General features: G+C 41.4%; 1 long non-coding RNA gene across 1 annotated transcript; it reads right to left on the minus strand.

Moving 5' to 3' along the window:
* Positions 1-2,673: 2,673 nt before the first annotated feature.
* Positions 2,674-19,346, minus strand: LOC131382119 (uncharacterized). The gene is made up of 3 exons (XR_009211303.1): positions 19,244-19,346; positions 16,730-16,783; positions 2,674-2,752 (listed from the first exon to the last, which is right to left on the minus strand). It is a non-coding gene; the product is annotated as an uncharacterized LOC131382119 (long non-coding RNA).
* Between the last annotated feature and the right edge of the window lie 1,983 nt (positions 19,347-21,329).

The following is a 21,329-nucleotide window of genomic DNA, read 5'->3' on the forward strand; positions in this document are numbered from 1 at the left end:
CTGGTGTTGGAGTCCGAATTCTGCAGGGCAGCAGGTCAGGGTGGCAAGGCAGAGGCAGAGCAGGGAAGAGAGGACAGACTGGAGCTGTCTTCTGCCTTGTGCTGTCTCCAAGTCTGGCCCCTTTGGCTCAAGGACCTAACCATGTCCTGCCTGGGTCTGAGAGCTGGAGGAATGGATCATCTGGCTGCTTCTGCAGGCCCACAACATGAGCCAGCAGACCAGCAACATGCCCCAGATGCCCTGATGATCCTCTTCCCACCTTCAGAGCGGGGAAAGAACTAGACTGCTGCTTCCCTTTTGGCTTCCAACTGTGGTGCAAATGTCTCTTTGCTGGGCCCTTGGAACCATGCAGGGTAGGGGATTCTGGGAAATGTAGTTCCAGCTGAGCTAAAAGGCCCCACAAAGCTGTCAATTTGAAGTCTTTAAGGTTGAAATCCTCCTACTATCTTGTGACCTATTTTTTCTTAATAATGCTCATCTTATCCTTTCTACTTTGAAGTTTATTTCCCTTGGTAGAGAAAATAGAAAGTGAATAGATAGAATAATCCTGCTTTCTCTCCGTTATTCGCTGGCATTGTGCTGTATGCACCCAGCAGTGGGCTACTCCCCTCTTGCTCCCTGTGACTCTGATGAGAGCTAAAGTGTCCTCTCTGTCCTTGGTAGGTCCCATGAGCCCTTGCTCTTCTGAAATGTCCCCTTCTCAAGCTATTGGATCAGATCCATTGTTGTTCTGAATGAAATTCATTGTTTCCCTTCTTTTGTCTGTGCTAAAATCTAAGAGGGTGTGGGCTCATTGTCTCAAGGCTTATACATTCACACTTCTCTTGCTTTAGAGTCAAAAGTAAGTCTAATGTAGGAATTCCCCTTCTTTCTCAACAATGGGGCACCACACTACCAAGGCCATGTAATAGGACAGACATACCCTTCTGGCTACCTGCTGCCCTTCTGTGATCATTTTTCCCTTTGAGACTGCCCTTTATGCAATTAAAAAAATAATTTGGACAAAACTGTGTATGTGTATGCAAACATGTGTGTGTCTACAGGATATAATTTGCCCTGGTAAGGCGGGCCTACCCAGTAGTTTGACTTCACAAACACTGCATCTCCTGGGGGTGGCTTGGAGCAGTCTGTAGGGAGTATGGAGGTGAAGAGCAGAATTGGCCAAAACCTCTAAAAAGAGAATGACACAGAGAGAGAGAGAGAGAGAGAGAGAGAGAGATGTATTCTTTCCCTCAACAAAGAGTAGAGGCTGACTTTAACCCTTGAGAAAGAGAGAGAGAGAGAGAGAGAGTGTGTGTGTGTGTGTGTGTGTGTGTGTGTGTGTAAGGGCTGCCAACAGCAGGAAAAGCTACAGAAACAAAAGCCTTCACTGCAGAGTCAAAAAATGAACAGGAAATGGTCATTAACGTCCTGCAAATGTTCTGATCTGCTGTAGAGGCCCTGACTCCTAGGTGATTAAATGTGAAAGAATTTTCAAAATCAGGCTGTGAAATGAGTCTCTTTAGTTAGGTGAGAAGGAAAGCCCTATTGGGTAATTCTAACCCTTAAGAACTGAAGGAGAGTCCCCAAATTTCAGTTCCAGTATCCTATTTAATGTAGATCTCCTCTGCTGCTTTCTTCAGACATAATCCCAAATTTCCCCCCAAAGCACCGAGTTAGTTACTAAGTATTTTGGTAGCCATTGCCTCACAAGGGGACAAGGCTCTTTTCTGTCCTCTTGGAGCTCTCTGAATTGTCCCTTCTACCCTAAGTCACCAGAGTCAGAAGACCCTCGAAAATTTTTGAACTAAAACACAAAAGGGAAAACAGTAAGAACAAAGGGTATTTTCTCCTCTTTCTTTATTTACTTGTTTTAATTGGTATTTACATTTACCTATGTGAAACCATATTGCTCTGACCTTGTCACGTGGCATGCATTCATATCTGGAATGAGGTTAAGTCTTCTGGAGCTATGCTACATTTTTATTCTTAACCTGAGGAATATGAGAATTCTGACACCCATTGGTGATGAGCCTCCATTTACTTCTGGATTTAACCTAATACCATGCAACAATCTCAGATCCACAGTGCTTGAGTTAATTGTACTGGACAAGGCAAGTGTGTGTCCAGGTGGTAGACATGTCTGTGAGCTGGATTAAAGATGCAACAGATACAAACATCTCTAATTCAGAGGTGTTTTATCTTGTACATGGTGGGGACAGCAATTGCATATCTAGCATGTGGTATATACATAATAGCAAACATTTAGCATATTGTACCCCTATTTAATCCTTCCAACAATCCTATAAGAATACATATTGTTATATTAATAATTTCAACTTATAGATGAGAGAACTATGTTCTGAGATATTAAGTAATTTCTTTGCCCAATGTCTGGGCAGTTTTAGAACTGGGATTTTTGATCTGGTCATTATAATCCACTGCTCCTCGGAAAGGTATGAAGCAGCTCCACTTTATAAGAGATGGAATTAGGCTCCAACTCTGGTTAACCTGCAGGAGGTTTCTGAACAGGAACAGTTCACAGCTTGCTCAGCTGCCATACTTCTCTCTGTGGTCTTTGTTTTTTGCTGTGTTTTGGTTTTCAAGACTATCATGAACCTCACCACAACTGGAAGACATCTCATCTTTGATGGACTCTGACAGGGCTGATGAGTTGGTTCCTGGACTCTCCATGGTTACTGTTGGGCTTTAGGCTAGAACTCTTCTGTACTTTCAGCTCTTTGAATATGTTTCAGGCAGCAGTTAAGCAGGTCTGAAATTACATGTGAAATCAAATTTAAAAACAACTGATTATTTTCTCTTCCTCAGTCTTTTATCTCCAAAATATAAATTGTGAGTCTCTTTTTTTTTTTTTTAGAACTAAACTAGGGTCTGTTTGCCCAGTGCAGTAAGACTAGATATCCACACCAAGTTTTGCAGCAGGAGAAAGAAAGGTGTTTATTTATCGGGCACCAAGCAAGGAGGACTATGCAGCTAATGCTTAAATCCTGATCTCCTTGATGGCTTGTAGGTTAGGGGCACATTTCAGAAAAGCAGAAGTTACAGGCACAATTATAAATCAACACATGGCGCTTACTCCTTGGTTTTGGCCTAAAGGGGTGCGATATTTTGGGGGGTGGCTACAAGTCATAGGTAGATTCAAGGATTTTCTGATGTGCAAAAGCTTTATTTAAAAAGTTGGGGTCAGCAGAAAAGAATGTTGACTCTAGCTCATGGGTGTGACTTTCTCCAGGCCCCTCAGGAAGAAATTTAGAACAAAGAATGGGGTTCAGATTTCAGTCCCTAGGTCCCCCTTATTTGAGCTCTATGGTGGGCAGATCCCTTTGGTGGGGGTCAAGTTTCTGAAAAGCAACTCTGGAAACATGTGTTAAGATATTATCTTTAGTTTCTATAGGGGAACCAAACATCCCATGATTCTAGCTTCCATGGCTATCGTTTTGGGCTACAATTACCTTCTTGCTTATCAAGTTGTTTATTTCCTTTTCTGGGCTAGCTAGGTACCTAGAATTTCACTTGAAGAAACTCAAGATTTTCCTTTATTTCCATGTTTGGAGGGTGGGCACAGGTCCCTAAGAGGGGAGTCCCTGCTCTGTTTCACGTTTTCATTTTTTCTGAAATCTACAGCACCTCTCATCAACCTCTAGTGTCAGTTTCACAGTGGTTCATATTAAGGCATGGTTGGCTGGAGTAGCTCATCATCATCTCTTTTTAAAAACATAAAAATGTGACAGTCTTAAAGTTAGACTGCTGAGGATAGGATGGGGTCCTTCATCAATATGGAGGCTTCTGTGACCTAATCTCATCAGAAGATCCTTGGCTTGGTTGATTCAGTGGCCGGGATGGGTTTTGCACTGGCCTCTTTGAGCAGTTTCCTCTTTGTGACAAGGCCAGTGAAGGTTAGGCTTGTAGTCTAGGAATGGTAGTTCTGAATCAAGGTCAACTCTTGGTCTAATTAGTGATATAATCTGTTCAACCAGTAAAATTAATAAATGGAATTTGCCCAAGAATAGGTGAAGCTGGTACCTTTTATTGGAGAGACTCCACTGAGGCCCCAGATATCTCAAAATACCTTTCCTTTTGTTTCACCTTGGCTCATCTTTGTCCTATTACCTGCAATAAGATTATTCCCAAGGTCTATTTATACAACAGATCTCAGAAGTTGAGCCACAGGATTTCGATTTTTTGCTGAAGTGTAAGAATGAAGACATATGCTCAGAAGCTCCGAAGAAATTGTCAAGACTTCTTCTACTAGTACATGTTAATGAATTAGAGTAGGCAGCGTAGCCTTAGAGAATGTATGAGTTAAAGTGTGTCCCCCCAAAAGATATGTTGAAGTCCTAATCCCTAGTACTTGTGAATGTGACCTTATTTGGAAATAGGATCTTTGCAGATATCACCAAGTTAAGACAAGGTCATACTAAAGTAGGGTGGGTCTTAATTAGTATAATCATTGTCTTTAGAAAAGGAGAAGAGACATGGAGACAGGGAGAATGCCTTGCGACAATGAACGCAGGCATCAGAGTGCCATGTTCACAAGCCAAGGAACACCAAGGACTGCCATCAACACCAGCAGCTAAGGGAAAGGCATGGAAAAGATTCTCCCCTAGAGCCTTTGAAGAGAGCATGGCCCCTCCTGTCACCTTGATTTTGGACTTCTAGCCTCCAGGACTGTGAGAGAGTACATTGCTGTTGTTTGAAGCCATCTGGTTTGGGGTAATTTGTTATGGCAGCTCTAGGAAGCTCCTACAGACAGCAAGGAGAGGCTGGCCTTGGTATAGGGGTTATGGGTTTCCATGGAATTAGAAAGCAGGCACTGTCTTCCTTGATGGCTATAAGTTAGAGGCAGGAGCCACCAGCAGCTCTGTATGGGTAATTTTTCAGGCCCGGGGTTCATTCCATGTGGGAGAAGCTCCTGCAAGCCAACCACAGTTGTGCTAAGGCTCTGGGCTGTTGCCTACAGGAGGAACCCACAGCACAGTTTGCAAAGGATCAGGTGCTTGGGTGGGTGCCGAAAGAAAGAAGAGTTTTCCCAAGAATGTCTGTTTCGCAGCTGTGCTCGGGGCCAGTTTCCCTGAAAAAAGATAGAACACATCAACTTGCTTCTGTGAAATGTAGGAGTTAATGCACCCAGTGCTTGTTCCTGGCCTATTTGATTCTGCGCCACCTTTCTTAGGGTTAACTGACATTGCCCATTCTGATTTTTCCAACCTAAGCATTTCCTATCTCTGTGTTTATGGCCTGCCAGCAAGACAGTTCAGGGAGCCGATTTAGTTACCTTTAGTCTGCTAATTCCACTAGGTGCTTAATAAATATTGGCCAATAAATGTTTATTTTTGCATCCAGAAAAGCAATGACATGAATGCTGTGGCGCATTATCCAGAATTCTGCTCAGGACTGAAGCGCTTACTTTTCTAGCTGTTGGGAGTGTTGGCTGCTGAGAGCTCATGGGCAAGTCTCTCCTTAAGCTTTGCCTGATGCAGGCTGCCTGGCCCAAAGTTACGTCCTTTGCCGGGCACTTTCTCCATTTAATGACTAGTCAATGCAGGAGTATAAAGGCCCAGTCCCCTTGCCTCAAGTAAGACCTCTCTCAAGGGTCATCCCTCCTCCAGAGCTCCCCATAGGATGGGCTGAGATCTTTATTGAAGCTACACCACAGTTTGATTTCTGCCGAATTCTCCTTCCCTTGCTTTCCTACAGGTCTTGTTCCTAAGAACATTCACTCCTCAGTGCGCACTCACTCCCTCACACAAATCTCAGTCTCGAGGTCTGTTTTCTGGGGACACTGATCTAAAAGATCCTTCTACTTGATCCTATGTAAGTGAGAAATACACTAACCACACTTATTCGATACAGAATCTGAAATGTAAGAGCTACAGAAGTAAAATAAAATGCCTAATGGCTGGGCCTTTAAGGGTCTACAGCTCATCAGGGTTTTCATGGGTTCCGAGCACAGTGCAGCTCTCAGTAGACATCTGTTGAATAAGGTAATGGACAAGTGTTCACGGAATTTACCTTGGCCCTGGAATCAACTAAATGGGCTTTTAAGAAGGTTGTATATCCCTTTGAGTCTGGGCACAGTGGCTCACACCTGTAATCCCAGCACTTTGGGAGGCTGAGGTGGGCAGATCACTTGATGTCAGGAGTTCAAGACCAACCTGGCCAACATGGTGAAACCCTGTCTCTACTTAAAAAAACAAACAAACAAACAAACAAACAAACAAACAAACAAAACAAAAAAGCCAGATGTGGTGGAGTGCGCCTATAATCCCAGCTACTCAGGAGGCCGAGGCACAAAAATCACTTGAACCCAGGAGGCAGAGGTTGCAGTGAGCTGAGATTGTGCCACTGCACTCCATCCTGGGTGAAAGGGCAAGACTCTATCTCAAAAAGAAAAAAAAAAAAAGGTTTTATATCCCTTTGTAATGGGGAGGAAGGTCTTTGGAGTCCATATTAGTTTCCTATGGCTATATTATTATTAAGGCCAAAATAAAGACAAGAGAAATTTATTCTCTCACAGCTCTGGAGGCCAGAGTCCAAAGTCAAGGTGGCCCAGGCCATGCTCCCTCTGAAGACTCCAGGGAAGGGTCTGTCCAGGCCTCTTCCCTGCTTCGGTGGTTTGCTAGCCCTCTTTAGCATTCCTTGGCTTGTAGATGCATCATGCTGAGCTCTGTCTTCATGTTCACATGGCATTCTCCCTATGTGTGTGTCTCTACGGCCAAATTTCCCCTTTTTATAAGGACACCAGTTATATTGGAATGAGGTCCCATCCTACTCTAGTATGACCTCATCTTAACTAATTACATCTTCAACAACCTACTTCCAAATAAGATCACATTCAGAGGTACTGGGAGTTAAAAACTTCAACATATAAATTTTGGTAAGGACATAATTCAATCCGTGACATGGTGCCTCCCACCATTTTCTATGGTGTTTTAAGTTTTGGGTTCTGAATCCCAGATTCTCCACCTTGCCCTGTGGTAAGAATGCTGAGGCTGCAGAAGGAAGATGGCAGAAAAAATGGGACCCACAGCAGCAGGTCCGAGTCAGAGGCGGTCAGGTTCTAGTTGTCAGAGGAGTGAGAATATTGAAAAGCCCGACCTCAACGATGGGGCCTGGCTGGATTGGGAAAAGGTTCTGTGCATTTTGTTGGTGGCTACAAACACAACTATGTTTCATTCTTTAATTGATGTATACTCCTCCCCCCAGAACAGGAAACTTAACTCCTCACTCCTTAAATAGAAGCTATGCATATAATTTCCTTCCAAAGTGTGGAAAGGGGAAAAAAAGAGTCATTTTGCAGTAGAGAAACCTGACAAACATCCCCTCAGCCAGGAGATCAAGGTCAAGGTCAACAGTGAGAAGTTATGTCGATAGTGCGTAGCCTTGATATGATGCAATGAAAATGGCACTTCACCTCTGTGATCTTCCTCCCCCAAATTCACAACCACATATAACCATGAGGAGAAAGATGAGACATGTCCCATCTGAGGGATGGCCTACAAAATACCTAGCACTCCTCAAAACCATCAAGGCCATCAGAAACAAGAAGGGTCGGAGAAGGTGCCATAGCCATGAAGAGCCTAAGGAGACACGATGACTAAACGTAACGTGGCATTCTGGAGAGGACCCTGGAACAGAAAATAGACATTAACTGTAAACTAAGGAAATCTGAATAAAGTATGGAGTTTAGTTAATATGAGTGCACCAATATCGGTTCATGGAGTTTAACAAATGGACCACAGAGATATGTTAACAACAGGGAACTGGGAAAGGAATATGTGCAAGCTCTAGCTCCCCAATTTTGCTGTAAATCTAAAATCCTTTTAAGATGAAAGAGTTTTTAAGAATATAATTTTAAAAGTACCCTTTGATTATTTTCTCTAAGCACTGATCGTTCCACCTTGTGTTGAAAGGATTTATCTTTGCTTTCACTGGACTTTCTTGGCTTCCTTTTATCATAGCCTTAACCACAGGCTACAGTATAATTGTTGAAAAGGCACCCATGCCCTTGTCATGAGTCTGTGCCTCTAAGGCATTGCTGCCTACATGTTTGAGATTTCTTTGGCCAGACATGTCTTTATACGTCTATTCTAATTTGTGGTTCTCAACCTTCCCTCTGCCAAGATACCTCTGCGGAGTAGTTCTCCACCTGGGCAGGACATGGAAACAACTGGGAAAGTTTTACAAATCCTGTTGCCCAGGCCTCAGCCAGCTTCAGGTGATCCAATGTGCAGCCCAGGTCGAGAACCACTGCTGTGTGCTCCTCCCCCATGGCTGTCCTCTGTGTTTCCGGGACTTCCTACCAGCCCCACTCACTCCAGTTCTGCTTTATACTCCTACTTTGGTAAGCTAGGTGATTTTTCATTTCAAAAACTTCAGTAAAGAGTTCTCTCCTTTATTTCTTAGCAAACAGTTTTATCTCACAGCTACTCAAGAACAGAAGGCAGGCTGGGCATGGTGGCACATGCCTGTGATCCTAGCACTTTGGGAGGCAGAGGGAGGGAGATTGCTTGAGCCCAGGAGTTCCAGACCAGCCGAGGCAACATGGTGAAACCCTGTCTATACAAAGATGAAAAAAAAAAACATTAGCCCAGTGTGGTTGCAGGCACCTGTAGTCTCAGCTACCCAGGAGGCTGAGGTGGGAGGATCACTTGAGCCTAGGAGGTCAAAGCTACAGTGAGCTGTGATCGTTCCACTGCACTCCAGCATGGGCAACAGAGTGAGACTCTGTCTCAAAATAAAACAAAACCTAAAACCAAAAAACAGAAGGCAGAGAAGAGTGGCCACTGTAAAAGTTTGTTTATTCCCAGGGATAATATTAAAAAGTGCATAACAAGCAGGACATTGACCAATCTGACCACTGGTGGGGGGTAAACAATTGGTAAGGGGCTTATTGGTTGAATACCAGCCCTGCTTATTCTTCCCCTACCTCTATTTAACCAGAGAACTTAAAGGAGGAGATATGGAGAGGGAAAGAGAAAATTCTTCATTCTTACTGTGCCTGGCATGCTGGGAGTAATGGGGACACTGAGGCACCCAAGAGGCAAAACTAGAGTTCCCATCAACTGCTCAGCCCCTCTCAGAACTTTGAGAAGGAAACAAATGGGAGCTCCTCCACTTTGGATTAATTTGCTCAAGGTGTTCTCCTAAGATTATGACTTATACTCCTTGGAAATTTGTGTAATTGATGCCTTTGGAAAATATGTCCAAGACTCACCTTTCACCCTCTTCCAGAATGAAGGCTGAATCCAGAAAAGCTCACCCTGCTCCCTTCTCAAACATGACACAGAATAAAGAGGGTCAGAGTACATGTCTTTTGTTGTTTTAACCTGAACCCTGGAAGCCAAAGCCTGCACAGGCTTATCTTCCACAAGTATGGGTCAATCACTTTGACCTATTGACTCTGCGTCTGGTCAAGCACTCCAGAATGCCATGGACAGCTATAGGATTCCCCACTGAGCAAATGTTGACTTACCCTGTGGGTCTCCTGACACTATTACAAAGTCGATTCCATCAGAGACTAAGTTGTTAAAAAACAAAGAACTTGGTTTTAGTTTACTGTATGTTGCTCAAGGAGTATTTATGGAAAATTGCAATATTACTACTCCACATGAACTAATCAACATACCGCCACTTTCAAAAGTTAAAAGTAGGAAAAAAGATGGTCTTTGTTTTAGAATGTGCTAATATCTTATTCTTTTCTTTCAATTTTCTGTTATGTGCTTAAGAAGCTCTTGTACTGTTCCTTAATTTTGCTATAAAATATTCTTTACATTAAATATTATAACAAAGACAAAAATTAATTTGGTCTGCATAATACCTTCTCTCTCAACCTAAGTGTACATTAACAGATGATTGGATAAAGAAAATGTGATATATATATATTTGACTTTCAATGTCCTTGTTATGCACACACACACACATGCACACACCATGGAGTACTACTCAGCCATAAAAAAGAATGAAATCATGTCTTTTGCAGTAACATTGGTAGAACTGGAGGACATTATCTTAAGTGAAATGACTCAGAAACAGAAAGTCAAACACCATGTGTTCTTATAAATAGGAGCTAAATAATGTTTACAGATGAACATAGAGTATGGAATAATAGTTACTGGAGACTCTGAAAGGTGGGAGGGTGAGGGGGTGAGGGACGAGAAATTACTTAATGGGTACAGTGTACATTATTCAGGTGAAGGTTACAGTGAAAGCCCAGACTTCATCACTACATAATATATCCATGTAACAAAACTACACTTGTACCTTTTACATTTATACAAATTTTTAAAAAAAGATTTCAAATGATTTTTAAATGAATTACATATATACCCTAACTTGTTTTATTCATTTTCTTTTTCCTTCCAATCTTGGAAAAAAAAACTTTTTATATAATACGAACACATTTCTAACATTAAATATCCTTAAAACCTTAAAGTTGAAGACAAAAACATAATAACAATAAGCAAAGACAATGTTTGATCCGAATAACACATCCTACATTTTTTAAATGAAGGTGTTTTTCATTGTGATTTGTGCAACTGGTTTACTGCATTTTCCAGTATTTCTGCTGCTTGACTGTATCCGCTGACTAAAGTTAATTCTGTTAACGGTTATTATCCTAAAGGTTTTTTTTGTAGTTTCTAAATTGGTTTAATTTGGAGACAGAACATTAGCTGTAGATAAAATAACAGTGAAAGAACATATTTTAGTAAAACTTACGTACATGCCATTCTATGTTATAATAAATGTTTCATCTAATTTTCAGATTGTTGTAATCTTTTCACTATCACTTGTTCATGAGTTTATGCAAAGCAGTAATACTTTGATAAATGATTCTTTACACACTTGAAATTTTTTTGTGCCTTCTGAGTGTTTATCATAATGAACCTTTTAAATAACTACTTTATTAAAGGCAAATTTAACTGAAGAATAGTTTTGCTTATGTTGAGTTGCATTTTGCAATATTGTCATGATAATGACTGGATGAGGCTTTGCTTTTCTGATTATTTCTTGAATTAGAAAAGTAATATTTGCTCATGTTTTCAAAAAGTTTCAAACTGCTCCTGAATCACTCTCTTTTAATAAAGTTTTTAAAAACTGCTTTTATTAAAGTATGGTCCATACAGAAAATGCACAAATCGTAAGAGTACAGCTCAGTGAATTATAACAAATTGAAAGCCCCAATGAACAACCATGAAGGTCAAGGTAAAACATATTACCAGCACACCCAAATTTCTCTTTGCGCCCATTCCAATTACTACATTCTCTTTCCTCAAAACTTCCCTCTCCTCAGAAAACAAAACAACAACAGCAACAACAAAAACCCACAACTGTCCTAACTTGTAATACTTTAGTTTTTTCTGTCTGAACTTTATATGAATGGAATCATACTATATAATCTCTTTCATGCCTGGCTTCTTCACTGGACCTAATGTTTGTAAAATGCATTGGTACGATGAGTGTAGGTAATTGCATTTATTATCTTTATTTTAATTTCATTGTATGACTGTACCACAAGTAAGCTATCTATTCTACTATTGATAGACATTTCGGTTATTTTCAGGTTAGGGCTTGTGATGGTTAATTTTATGTGTCAACTTGACTGAGCTATAGGGTACCCAGATATTTTGTTAAACATTATTCTGTCCATTCCTTGATGAGATTAACATTGCATCATTAGACTGAGTAAAGCAGATTGCTCTCCCTAATCTGGGTGGCCCTCAAGTAATCAGTTGAAGGCCTGAATAGAAAAAAAAGGCTGATCCTCCCCTGGCTAAGTGATAATTCCTCCAGCCTACTGGTCTTCAAATTGAGACATTGGCTTTTTCCTGCCTTTGGACTTGAACCGAAACATCAACTCTTCCTGGGTCTTGAGCCTGCCAGCCTTTTACTAGAACTGCACCATTGGCTCTCTGGGTCTCAGGCCTTCAGGCTCAGACTGGAAGTTGCACCATTGGCTCTCCTGAGTCTCCAGCTTGCCTAGGGCAGATTTAGGACTTGCCAGCCTCCATAATTGCATGAGCCAATTTCTTATAATAAAACTCCTTCTATATATACAAATTCTATTGGTTCTATTTCTCTGGGGAACTGTGACTAATTCAGGGCTCTTATTAATAATAGTACTGTGAGCATTTTTTTTTAAGACAGAGTCTCACTTTGTTGCATAGGCTGGAGTGCAATGGTGTGATCTTGGCTCACTGCAACTTCTGCTTCCCGGGTTCAAGCAATCCTCCCACCTCAGCCTCCCAGGTAGCTGGGACTACAGGTGCATGCCAGCACACCTGGCTAATTTTTATATTTTTAGCAGAAATGGGTTTTCACCAGGTTGGCCAGGTTGGTCTCAGACTCCTGACCTCAGGTGATCCACCCAACTTGGCCTCCCAGTGTGCTGGGATTACAGGTGTGAGCCAACACGTCCAGCCCTGTGAGCATTTTTGAACCTGTTTTTTGGTGTATTTGAGGCATTTTTCTTAGCTATATATCTAGGAGGGGAATATCTAGGTTAAAAGGTAAGCATAAGTTTGACTTTAGTAGATAATAACAGTTTTCCAAAATGGTTACACCAGCTCTTTTTACCATCTCTACCTAGCTCACCAGGAGAGTACGAGTGTCTTCCTCGCTCTACATTCAGACCAGCTTTGTGTTGGTTTGGTTTTTCAGTCTTTCAAGTTTTATCCATTCTGCGAGGTGTGTACAGGTATTGCATTTTGGGTTTAATTTGCATTTGTCTGGTGACTAATGAGGTTGAGACATTTGTCTATCTCCTGTGAAGTGTCTGTTCAAATCTCATTTTCTATTGGATTATCTTTACCTCCATATGTATAATAAATTTTAAAAACCACTTACTGATTTCCTCTTCCCTAAATTATTTAAGTTCTTCGCTTGTTAAAGGTAGTGTTTTTGTCTGCTCATTATCAAAGATGAAAATTTTACCTCACCTATTCTACCTCCAGAATTCTCTTCCTCTACCTCACAATTTGTGTTAGTTATAATTCTTCTAGATTCTGTCTTAAAATTTTAAGTAATACGCTTAAACTTTTGTTTTGTGATCAAATATAGAATCTGTTGATTCCTTACTATATAAAATAAGTCACCTAGAAAAGTCCTTGGCACATAGCAGGGCTTCAGCAAATACTTGCTGAAGAAAGAGAGGAAGAGAAAGGATAAGAGAGTAGAAAGGAGGAGTACATCCGTATTTTTCTCCCCCATTCCTATGCATTTATGTCAGTAATATAATTTTGTTTATATTTAGAAGGTTTGTAAAATTTACATTTTGACCTATATTATGGTTGCCTTCCATGTTTTATCTATAGGCTGGTTTAAAAAATTCAGACTAATGAACAGTATATGATCATGTGATCATGGTGACAGATTGTATCCCCCAAAATGTTTACAGCAGTATTTTCAGTCCCACATGACCTTCCAAAGCCTTGCCACTCTCTCATCAAGAGCTGGAATCTATCTCCCCTTCCTTTGAGCCTCAGTGGGTTTCAGTTGACTACCTGGCCTAATAAAGTCCAGTGCCAGTGATGCTTTGTGACTTAGTCCAGATATAACAGGCAACATAGCTTCAGCCTGATTCTTTCTTGGAGAGCTGAGCCATGTCTGGCTACACTGAAGCTGCATGCTGGAAAGGCCACATGGTCATAGAGAGATGCCAAAGAATTCCCGGTTGTCCCAGCCCTCAGCTGTCCAGCTCTCTTCTTCTTCCCAGTCCAGGCACTAGATATGTGCACATAGAAGCCTTCAAGATGACTCTAGGACCAGCCTCCATTGAACTGCAACCTCACGAGAAACTTTGAGCCAGAACCATCACCCAGTTGAGCTACTCCCAAATTTCTTGCCCACAGAAACCATGAGAGAGAATAAACGATTTTTGTCTGAAGCCATTAAGTTCTGAGGCAATGTGTTATGTAGCAGTAGATAACCAGAACAATCACTTACTATAAAACCAGTTAGTACGGTTGAACCCATAGAGAAAAATGAATATTGTTCTATTCTATTTTATTAAAGTTGTGCCACTCACAGAAAAATATTTTAAACATCAAAATCAAATTAATGCTCTCTTCTTACTCTACTCAAAACTATGCCACATTTTCATTTACTTCATATCTGAAAACAACTGCTTTGTACAGCTTAAAAAAATTTTTTTTTCAGTTTTTATCTGGCTTTCTTTTTCTTTGTAAACAGGAAAGATAGTTGCTTTATATTTTGTATTAGAATTTACCTTCTTCTTGAAGGCATTCTTCACAGAGTTCTCTGACCTATTCACACTGACTGCTACATAGCTGCTATCAAACTGGGATTTTATTTCAGTACTCTCTAGATTAGCACCTAGTATTTTTGGGTCTCTTTCTTGGATTCCTTTGTTCTATTAGAACGTACACTAAGCCTGTAATTTTACCAAAGTTAAGGTGAAGTTCCGAGGCCAGGTTTGAGCCAGCCTGGGCAACATAGCAAGACCTGTCTGAAATTTAAAAATAAAAAATAAAAAAACATTAATTTTTAAGGATGCATAAATCATAAAGTTTCTGAATCATTGCATATCTTGTAATCTTCTCAATTTTGCCCTCACTCTTCATTGTATAGCCTCCAATCATCTAGTCCCCAGTCATTCTCCCTCAATATTTTAAAGACATGACTCCACTGTCTACTAGCTTTCAGTGTGGCAGGACAAGGTCTGTTGTCCATCTTATATTTGTTCTTTGGAGGTAATTTATTTTTCTCTCTGAAAAACTCTGAGATTTTCTCTTTAGCCTTAGTGTTCTAAAATTTATACAGACATGTCTAAGTATGGGCGACTGTCATTTTATTCAAATGCTTGACATTTAATAAATGTCTTTTTTCAGAGCAAAACAATTTTCTTTATTGTGTCTTGGATTACATTCTCCCTTGCATTTTTCCAGAACTCCCTTAAGATAAACACCGGGACTCTGTATCTATTTTCACGGACGTAATTTTTCTTTTATATTTTTTATGTCTTTTTCTTTTTATATCTGGCCTTCTGGGAAATGTCCTTTATCAACCATGTCCCTAATTTGGTCTTCTGCTTTCATTCTATTTAGATTTATCATTGATCTAAAAAAAAATTTGACCATCATTTTAAATTTGGAATAAATTTTTCTTGTTCTCTAATTGATCCCCTTTGCCTTCAAAGCAGCCAGTACTTGTTTTATAGATGCAATAGCCTCTCAAATCTCTCTGAGGATAAACATAAGTTTAATCTTATTGTTTTTTCTCTTTCTTCAGAAATGATCAGTGTTCAGCTCCATATTTCTCTTGCCTCTCATTCATCAAATGCCTGAAGATCCTTTGTCAATCATTCACATGTATAATTGAAGAATTCTGTTGATTACACAGGTCATATAAGATGTATTTCATGAAGAGCTGTGTTTATTTGAAAGGCCATTTTCTGAATGGGAAGGCTGATCATGATTCTGTGTAAGTGGATGGCTCTGCCACAGTCAAGCTTTATCTAGCCAGCAAGTTCAGTGCTATTACAATTGCCCAAAGGGGAAGGACTTTATCTACATGCAGGGTGGAACTACACTTTGGACTGGAGCTGGGTTTCTGTTTATTGTAGAGGCTCTAAAGCCTTTCAGGCGGGACAATACTTCTGTCGCCACTCAAGCCGCACGTCCCTCCTATAGTCTACTTTCTACAGAATATACTCATTGGTGCTCCAGCTGTGGGTAAATAGCTTCTCTATACATGGAGTGGGGAGGGTGGGCCTGGCTGGCCCAACTGTTCTGTGGTTTATCTCTTCTGTGGTTACCTACCCTGATCACTGCTCCAGGTCCAAGTTTGTTCTTTTTTACTCATTGGCTCCAAGCTTGGAGCCTCTCTAGGTGAGGACTATGAGTGAAGCCATCTCACCTGCATGTTGATGGCTTGTATATCACTCTGCTTTGGTATATCGATATGGATCACACGCTTTCTGACTCCTGGAAATTTATCCAAGTCATTAAAGTTTCTGCTGATGACACTCTTTCTGTGTCAGCATTCTAATAGACTTATTCATCCGTTAGCTATCTTTATTCTCATTTCAATAGGCTCTTGGAAGAAAGAGTAGGCAAATACGCATGCTCTGTGTGCCTTGTTGAACTGGGATAGTCCAAAAAATTCCTCAATGTTTTAATTACCTGAAAATATTTTATTTACGCAATAAAGCATTTCTACATTTCCCTAAATTAGAGAAGATAAAATTATGTTACTGTTTCTAATGGAAAAATTGTGGGTTCAAAAAGTCAGAAGAATCATCTTGTCCACTATTGATATGGTTTGGACTTGTGTCCCCATAGAAATCTCATGTCAAATTGTAATTCCCCAGTGTTGCAGGAGGGGCCTGGTGGGAGGTGATTGGATCAGGGAGGTGGATTTCCCCCTTGCTGTTCTCATGGTAGTGAGTGAGTTCTTACAAAATCTGGTTGTTTAAAAGTGTGTGGCACCTCCCTCTTCGCTCTCTTCCTCCTGCTTCAGACATGTAGGATGTGCCTGCTTCCCTTTTGCCTTCCACCATGATTGTAAGGTTCCTGAGGCCTCCCCAGCCATACTTCCTGTACAGCCTACAGAACTGTGAGTCAGTTAAACCCCTTTTTTTCCCTAATAAATTAACCAGTCTCAGGTAGTTCTTCATAGCAATGCGAGAATGAACTATTACAACAATCATCTTTCTAACAATCAGAGTAGCATAGTTATTTAAGAATAGATTCTAGGTTACTTTACTTACTAGTTAGATGACAATGGGAAATTACTTGAACTCTCTGGGCCTCAGTTTTCTCATCTGTAAAATGGAGATTATGATACCTTCCTAGCAGGGTGTTATAAAGATCAGAGTACTCAACAGAGTGCCTGGCATGAAGTAATCTAATGGTATGCAGTAGCAGCAGCTGCTGCAATACTAGCACTATCATCCCAGTTATGAGACATTCTCCCTGTAATTATTCTACCTTCTCCTTGATATTATTGTTCTAATTCACCAGAGCTATAAGACCTTTATGGGTTTCAGTTTTGTTTGTACGACCTTCAATCCCAGCCTCTGCTTTAATTTCCAGATTGCAGAAAGTATGGCAAAGATAAGGGAGTACAAATTAAATACAGATGATGGAACAGCATAAATATAATAATAATGCCCTGTGTTAAATAGCAAAAATTTTCCAGCATTTATCTCACTTATTCTTGCAAAATATTATGATGTATGTAGTTTAGATACTTATTGGACATTTATCCAATAAACTTTTTTGAGCAAGTTAACTTTCTGGGTACCTGTTGTGGGGGAGAGCAATTGTTTTCCCAATTAACACAGGATTTTTAAAAGACACATTTAAATAAAATGTATTTCTGACAATACAGGGGCCCATGTTCTAAATGATAGAGGTACTCAGTTTTAATAACTGGCAGGTGTGCCTTGGAAAGTGGAGCGCTGAAAAGTACTGCCCTACGCTAAGAGTTTCTTTTCAAACATCTCTTTCTTTTAAAAAATGAGGCAGTCCAACACAGAATTTTGATATATAAAATAGACAAGGGAGGGGCTGCTCTGGTTGAGAAGGGGGTTTGGGGACCTGGAACTCTGCCCACTTGGGTATCCCCTTTCCCTTTAGCAGATGCCAATGGGAAGGCTGCAGAACCACATCTTTATCCCTCTAGAGCAGCGATCCCCAAACCCTGGCCGTGGACCAGAACTGGGCCTCACAGCAGGAGGTGAGTGGAACGCAGGTGAGCATTACTCCCTGAGCTCTGCCTCCTGTCAGATCAGTGGTGGCATTAGATTCTCATACGAGCACAAACCCTATTGTGAACTGTGCATCCAAGGGATCTAGGCTGTGCTCTCCTTATGACAATTTAACTAATAATGGCTGATGATCATAGGTGGAACAGTTCATCGCCAAACCACCCCCCATATGGAAAAATTGTCTTCCATGACACTGGCCACTAGGGACAAAAAGGTTGGGGACCACTGCTCTAGAGTTCTAAGGAGCAGCATTTGAAAACCATTGATCTGACTTATTCCAAGGACGAGTTCTCCAGTTTCCATCAAAAAGCTACTAGATTTACATGTCTTCTTTATGTGCCAGACGAATGTCTACAATAGTTTTCTTTTTTTTTTTTTTTTTTTGAGACGGAATCTTGTCCTTTGGCCAGGCTGGAGTGCAGTGGCACGGTTTCGGTTCACTGCAACCTTTGTCTACCGGGTTCAAGCAATTCTCTTGCCTCAGCCTCCTGAGTAGCTGGGACTACAGGCACGCGCCACCACACCTGGCTAATTTTTCTATTTTTAGTACAGATGGGGCTTTACCATGTTGGTCAGGATGGTCTTGATCTCCTGACCTAGTGATCCACCTACCTCGGCCTCTCAAAGTGCTGGGATTACAGGTGTGAACCACCGCACCCAGCCCTACAATAGCTTTAATCTTCCTAGTTACCAGTCCTGGAAGACATTACTATTCTGTTTACTATAATGTAAAGAAACCATAGTTTAGAGAGGTAGGTATCTTACCCAAAGTCCCACAGCTCATAAACAGAGGATTGGGCTTTTCAATCACAAATGTCTGACTCCAAATTCTTTGTCTTTCTGTTGCCTCAAAATGAATGAGAAAATCTCTAAGCTCCTTTCTGGCAATACAGTTCTACAATTTCAAAGTACTTTTTAAAGAGAGGAGTATAAAGCATTGATCAAAACATACACACTGCCAGATGCAGCAGCTCATGCCTGTAATCCCAGCACTTTGGGAGGCTAAGGTGGGAGGATCACCTGAGGTCAGGAGTACAAGACCAGCCTGGCCAACATGGTGAAAACCGATCTCTACTAAAAATACGAAAGCTAGCCGGGTGTGGTGGCAGGTGCTGGTAATCCCAGCTACTCAGGAAGCTGAGGCAGGGAGAATTGCTTGAACCTGGGAGACAGAGAGTTACAGTGAGCCGAGATCGTACTATAACACTCAAGCCTGGATGACAGAACGAGACTCCATCTCAAACAAAACAAAACAAACAAACAAACAAAAAAAACAAAACATACACGCTGAGCCAAAACTGAGATAGAGAAGGGAATCTACTAACAAAAAAAAAAGAGAGAGAGAGAGAGAGAAAATTTGAGTGCAGCCGGGGATGGATTTTGACTAGTCCATTTTCTAAAGTCATTGGCTCTTTCTAAATTTATTGTAGAGAGAAATATTTTTTTAGATGCTTCCCTCCCAGGTAGTTTTGCTTGGTTCCATCATTCTCAGTACAAACCCTGGTTACTTACTCTGCTATTCATGGCCATTGGAGTCTTGTTTAGTTTGTGATGATCTCCTTCTAGACCTGTTCTGTCAGTGATTCTGTTGCTGGATTTCCTGGTCTCTCACTATGTGCATCGTACTGCACTGAGTGCCAGAGGCAGAATCCCCGCCCTTAAGGCAGGTACACACAGGTTAGAATAAGAGAGACATATTTGGAAGGATAACAAGGAAGTCATACTACACATGTCAGTGAGAATCACAGAAAAGAGTATTCTAGAATGCAGAGGTGGGAGTGGTCACTGCTCTTGTCCAGTTAGGAAAGGCTTTGGGGAGGAAGAAGAGCTTGAACTGAGGCTCCAGGATAGATGGAACTTCAAGTAAGAGAGGAGAGGTGAGGTTAATTCCAGATAGAGAAACAGGCAATGGGTAGAATGATTTGGCTGGAGGAGAGGGTTGCGTCTGCCAGCACCGTTATCTACTGGCAATACCAAAGACACTTTCTGTCCACCCCACTTCACCACAGGAATATAGGCCCAGTAAAAGCACCTTATTCCATATGAGCCAATCTTGAGTCTTTGAAAAAATAAAAATAGTGTCTCACCAAAAGGGAGAAGAGATAACTTCTACATATGTCTTCCCTTGTGTCAGCACCTTGGGGCAGGAATTCTGTGGATCTAAATCCTTATGAAATAAAACTCTGGGTCAGGATTGTATTAGTTTTCTAGGGTGGGCATAACAAAGTACCACAAACTGGGTGGCTTAAAACAACAGACATTTATTCTCTCACAGTCTGGAGTCTAGATGTCTGAAATCAGGGTATTGGCAGGGCCACACTCCCTGTGTCACCTGCAGGGGAGAATCCTTCCTTGTGTTCCCTGACTCTGGTGTCTTACTGGCAGACCTTGGCATTCCTTGTCTTTGCATCTACAGCACTTCAATTGCTGCCTTCGTGGACCCATGGCTGTCCTCTCCCTGTGTGTCTCTCTCCACTTCTTCTTCTTCTTTTTTTTTTTTTGAGACAGAGTATTGCTCTATCACCCAGGCTGGAGTACAGTGGTGCAATCTTGGCTCACTGCAACCTCCGCCTCCTGGGTTCAAGCGATTCTCATGTCTCAGCCTCCTAAGTAGCTGGGATTACAGGCATGAACCACCATGCCTGGCTAATTTTTTTTTTTTTTTTTTTTGGTAGCGATGGGGTTTCGCCATATTGCCCAGGCTGGTCTCGAACTCCTGAGCTCAGTCAATCCACCTGCCTCGGTCTCCCAAAGTGCTAGGATTACAGGCGTGAGCCACTGTGCCCAACCAGTCTCTCTCCACTTCTTATAATAACACCAGTCCCATTGGATTAGGAGTCTACCCTGCTCCAGGATGGACCCAACTAGTTACGTCTGCAATGACCCTGCTTCCAAATAAGGTCATGTTCTGAGGTATAGAGCATTAGGACTTCAATGTATTTTTTGTAGGGTGATATAGTTTGAGTATTTGTCACCTCCAAATCTCATGTTAACATGTGATCTGCAGTGTTGAAGGTCAGCCCAGTGGGAGGCATTTGGGTGATGAAGGTAGATCCCTCATGAATGATTTGGTGCCGTTTTTGCAGCAATGCGTGAGTTCTCGCTCTGTTAGTTCATGTGAGAGTGGGATGTTTAAAGGAGCACGGCACCCCTCTCTCTCTTGCTCCCTCTTTCATCGTGTGACATGCCTGCTTCTCCTTTACCTTTTGCCACAATTGTAAGCTTCCTGAGGCCTCACCAGAAGCAAATGAGGCACCATGCTTCCTGTATAGTCTGCAGAACCATTAGCCAAATAATCCCTTTTCTTTATAAGTCACCCAGCCTCAGGTGTTTCTTTATAGCAACACAAAATGGACTAACACAGGGGGATGCTAGTCAACCCATCACAGGAATAAATAGGATGATTATAGGACCTGAGGAGGAGCGTTTTGGCTGGGGAGGAAAGGGCAGTGAGATTTTGAAGACCAGTTAGCATCTACCTTGGAGAGTGGTTTTCTGGATGCCCCCTCTTGCCCCTACGAACTTCTGTTTGACCTCTTGAAGAGTGTTTTTCAAGTGAAACTATGAATGATTTCCTCACATATTTCTGTGAAACTTT

This window comes from Hylobates moloch, unplaced genomic scaffold, assembly GCF_009828535.3.
Source record: "Hylobates moloch isolate HMO894 unplaced genomic scaffold, HMol_V3 SCAFFOLD_20, whole genome shotgun sequence".
Classification (NCBI taxonomy): Eukaryota; Metazoa; Chordata; class Mammalia; order Primates; family Hylobatidae; genus Hylobates; species Hylobates moloch.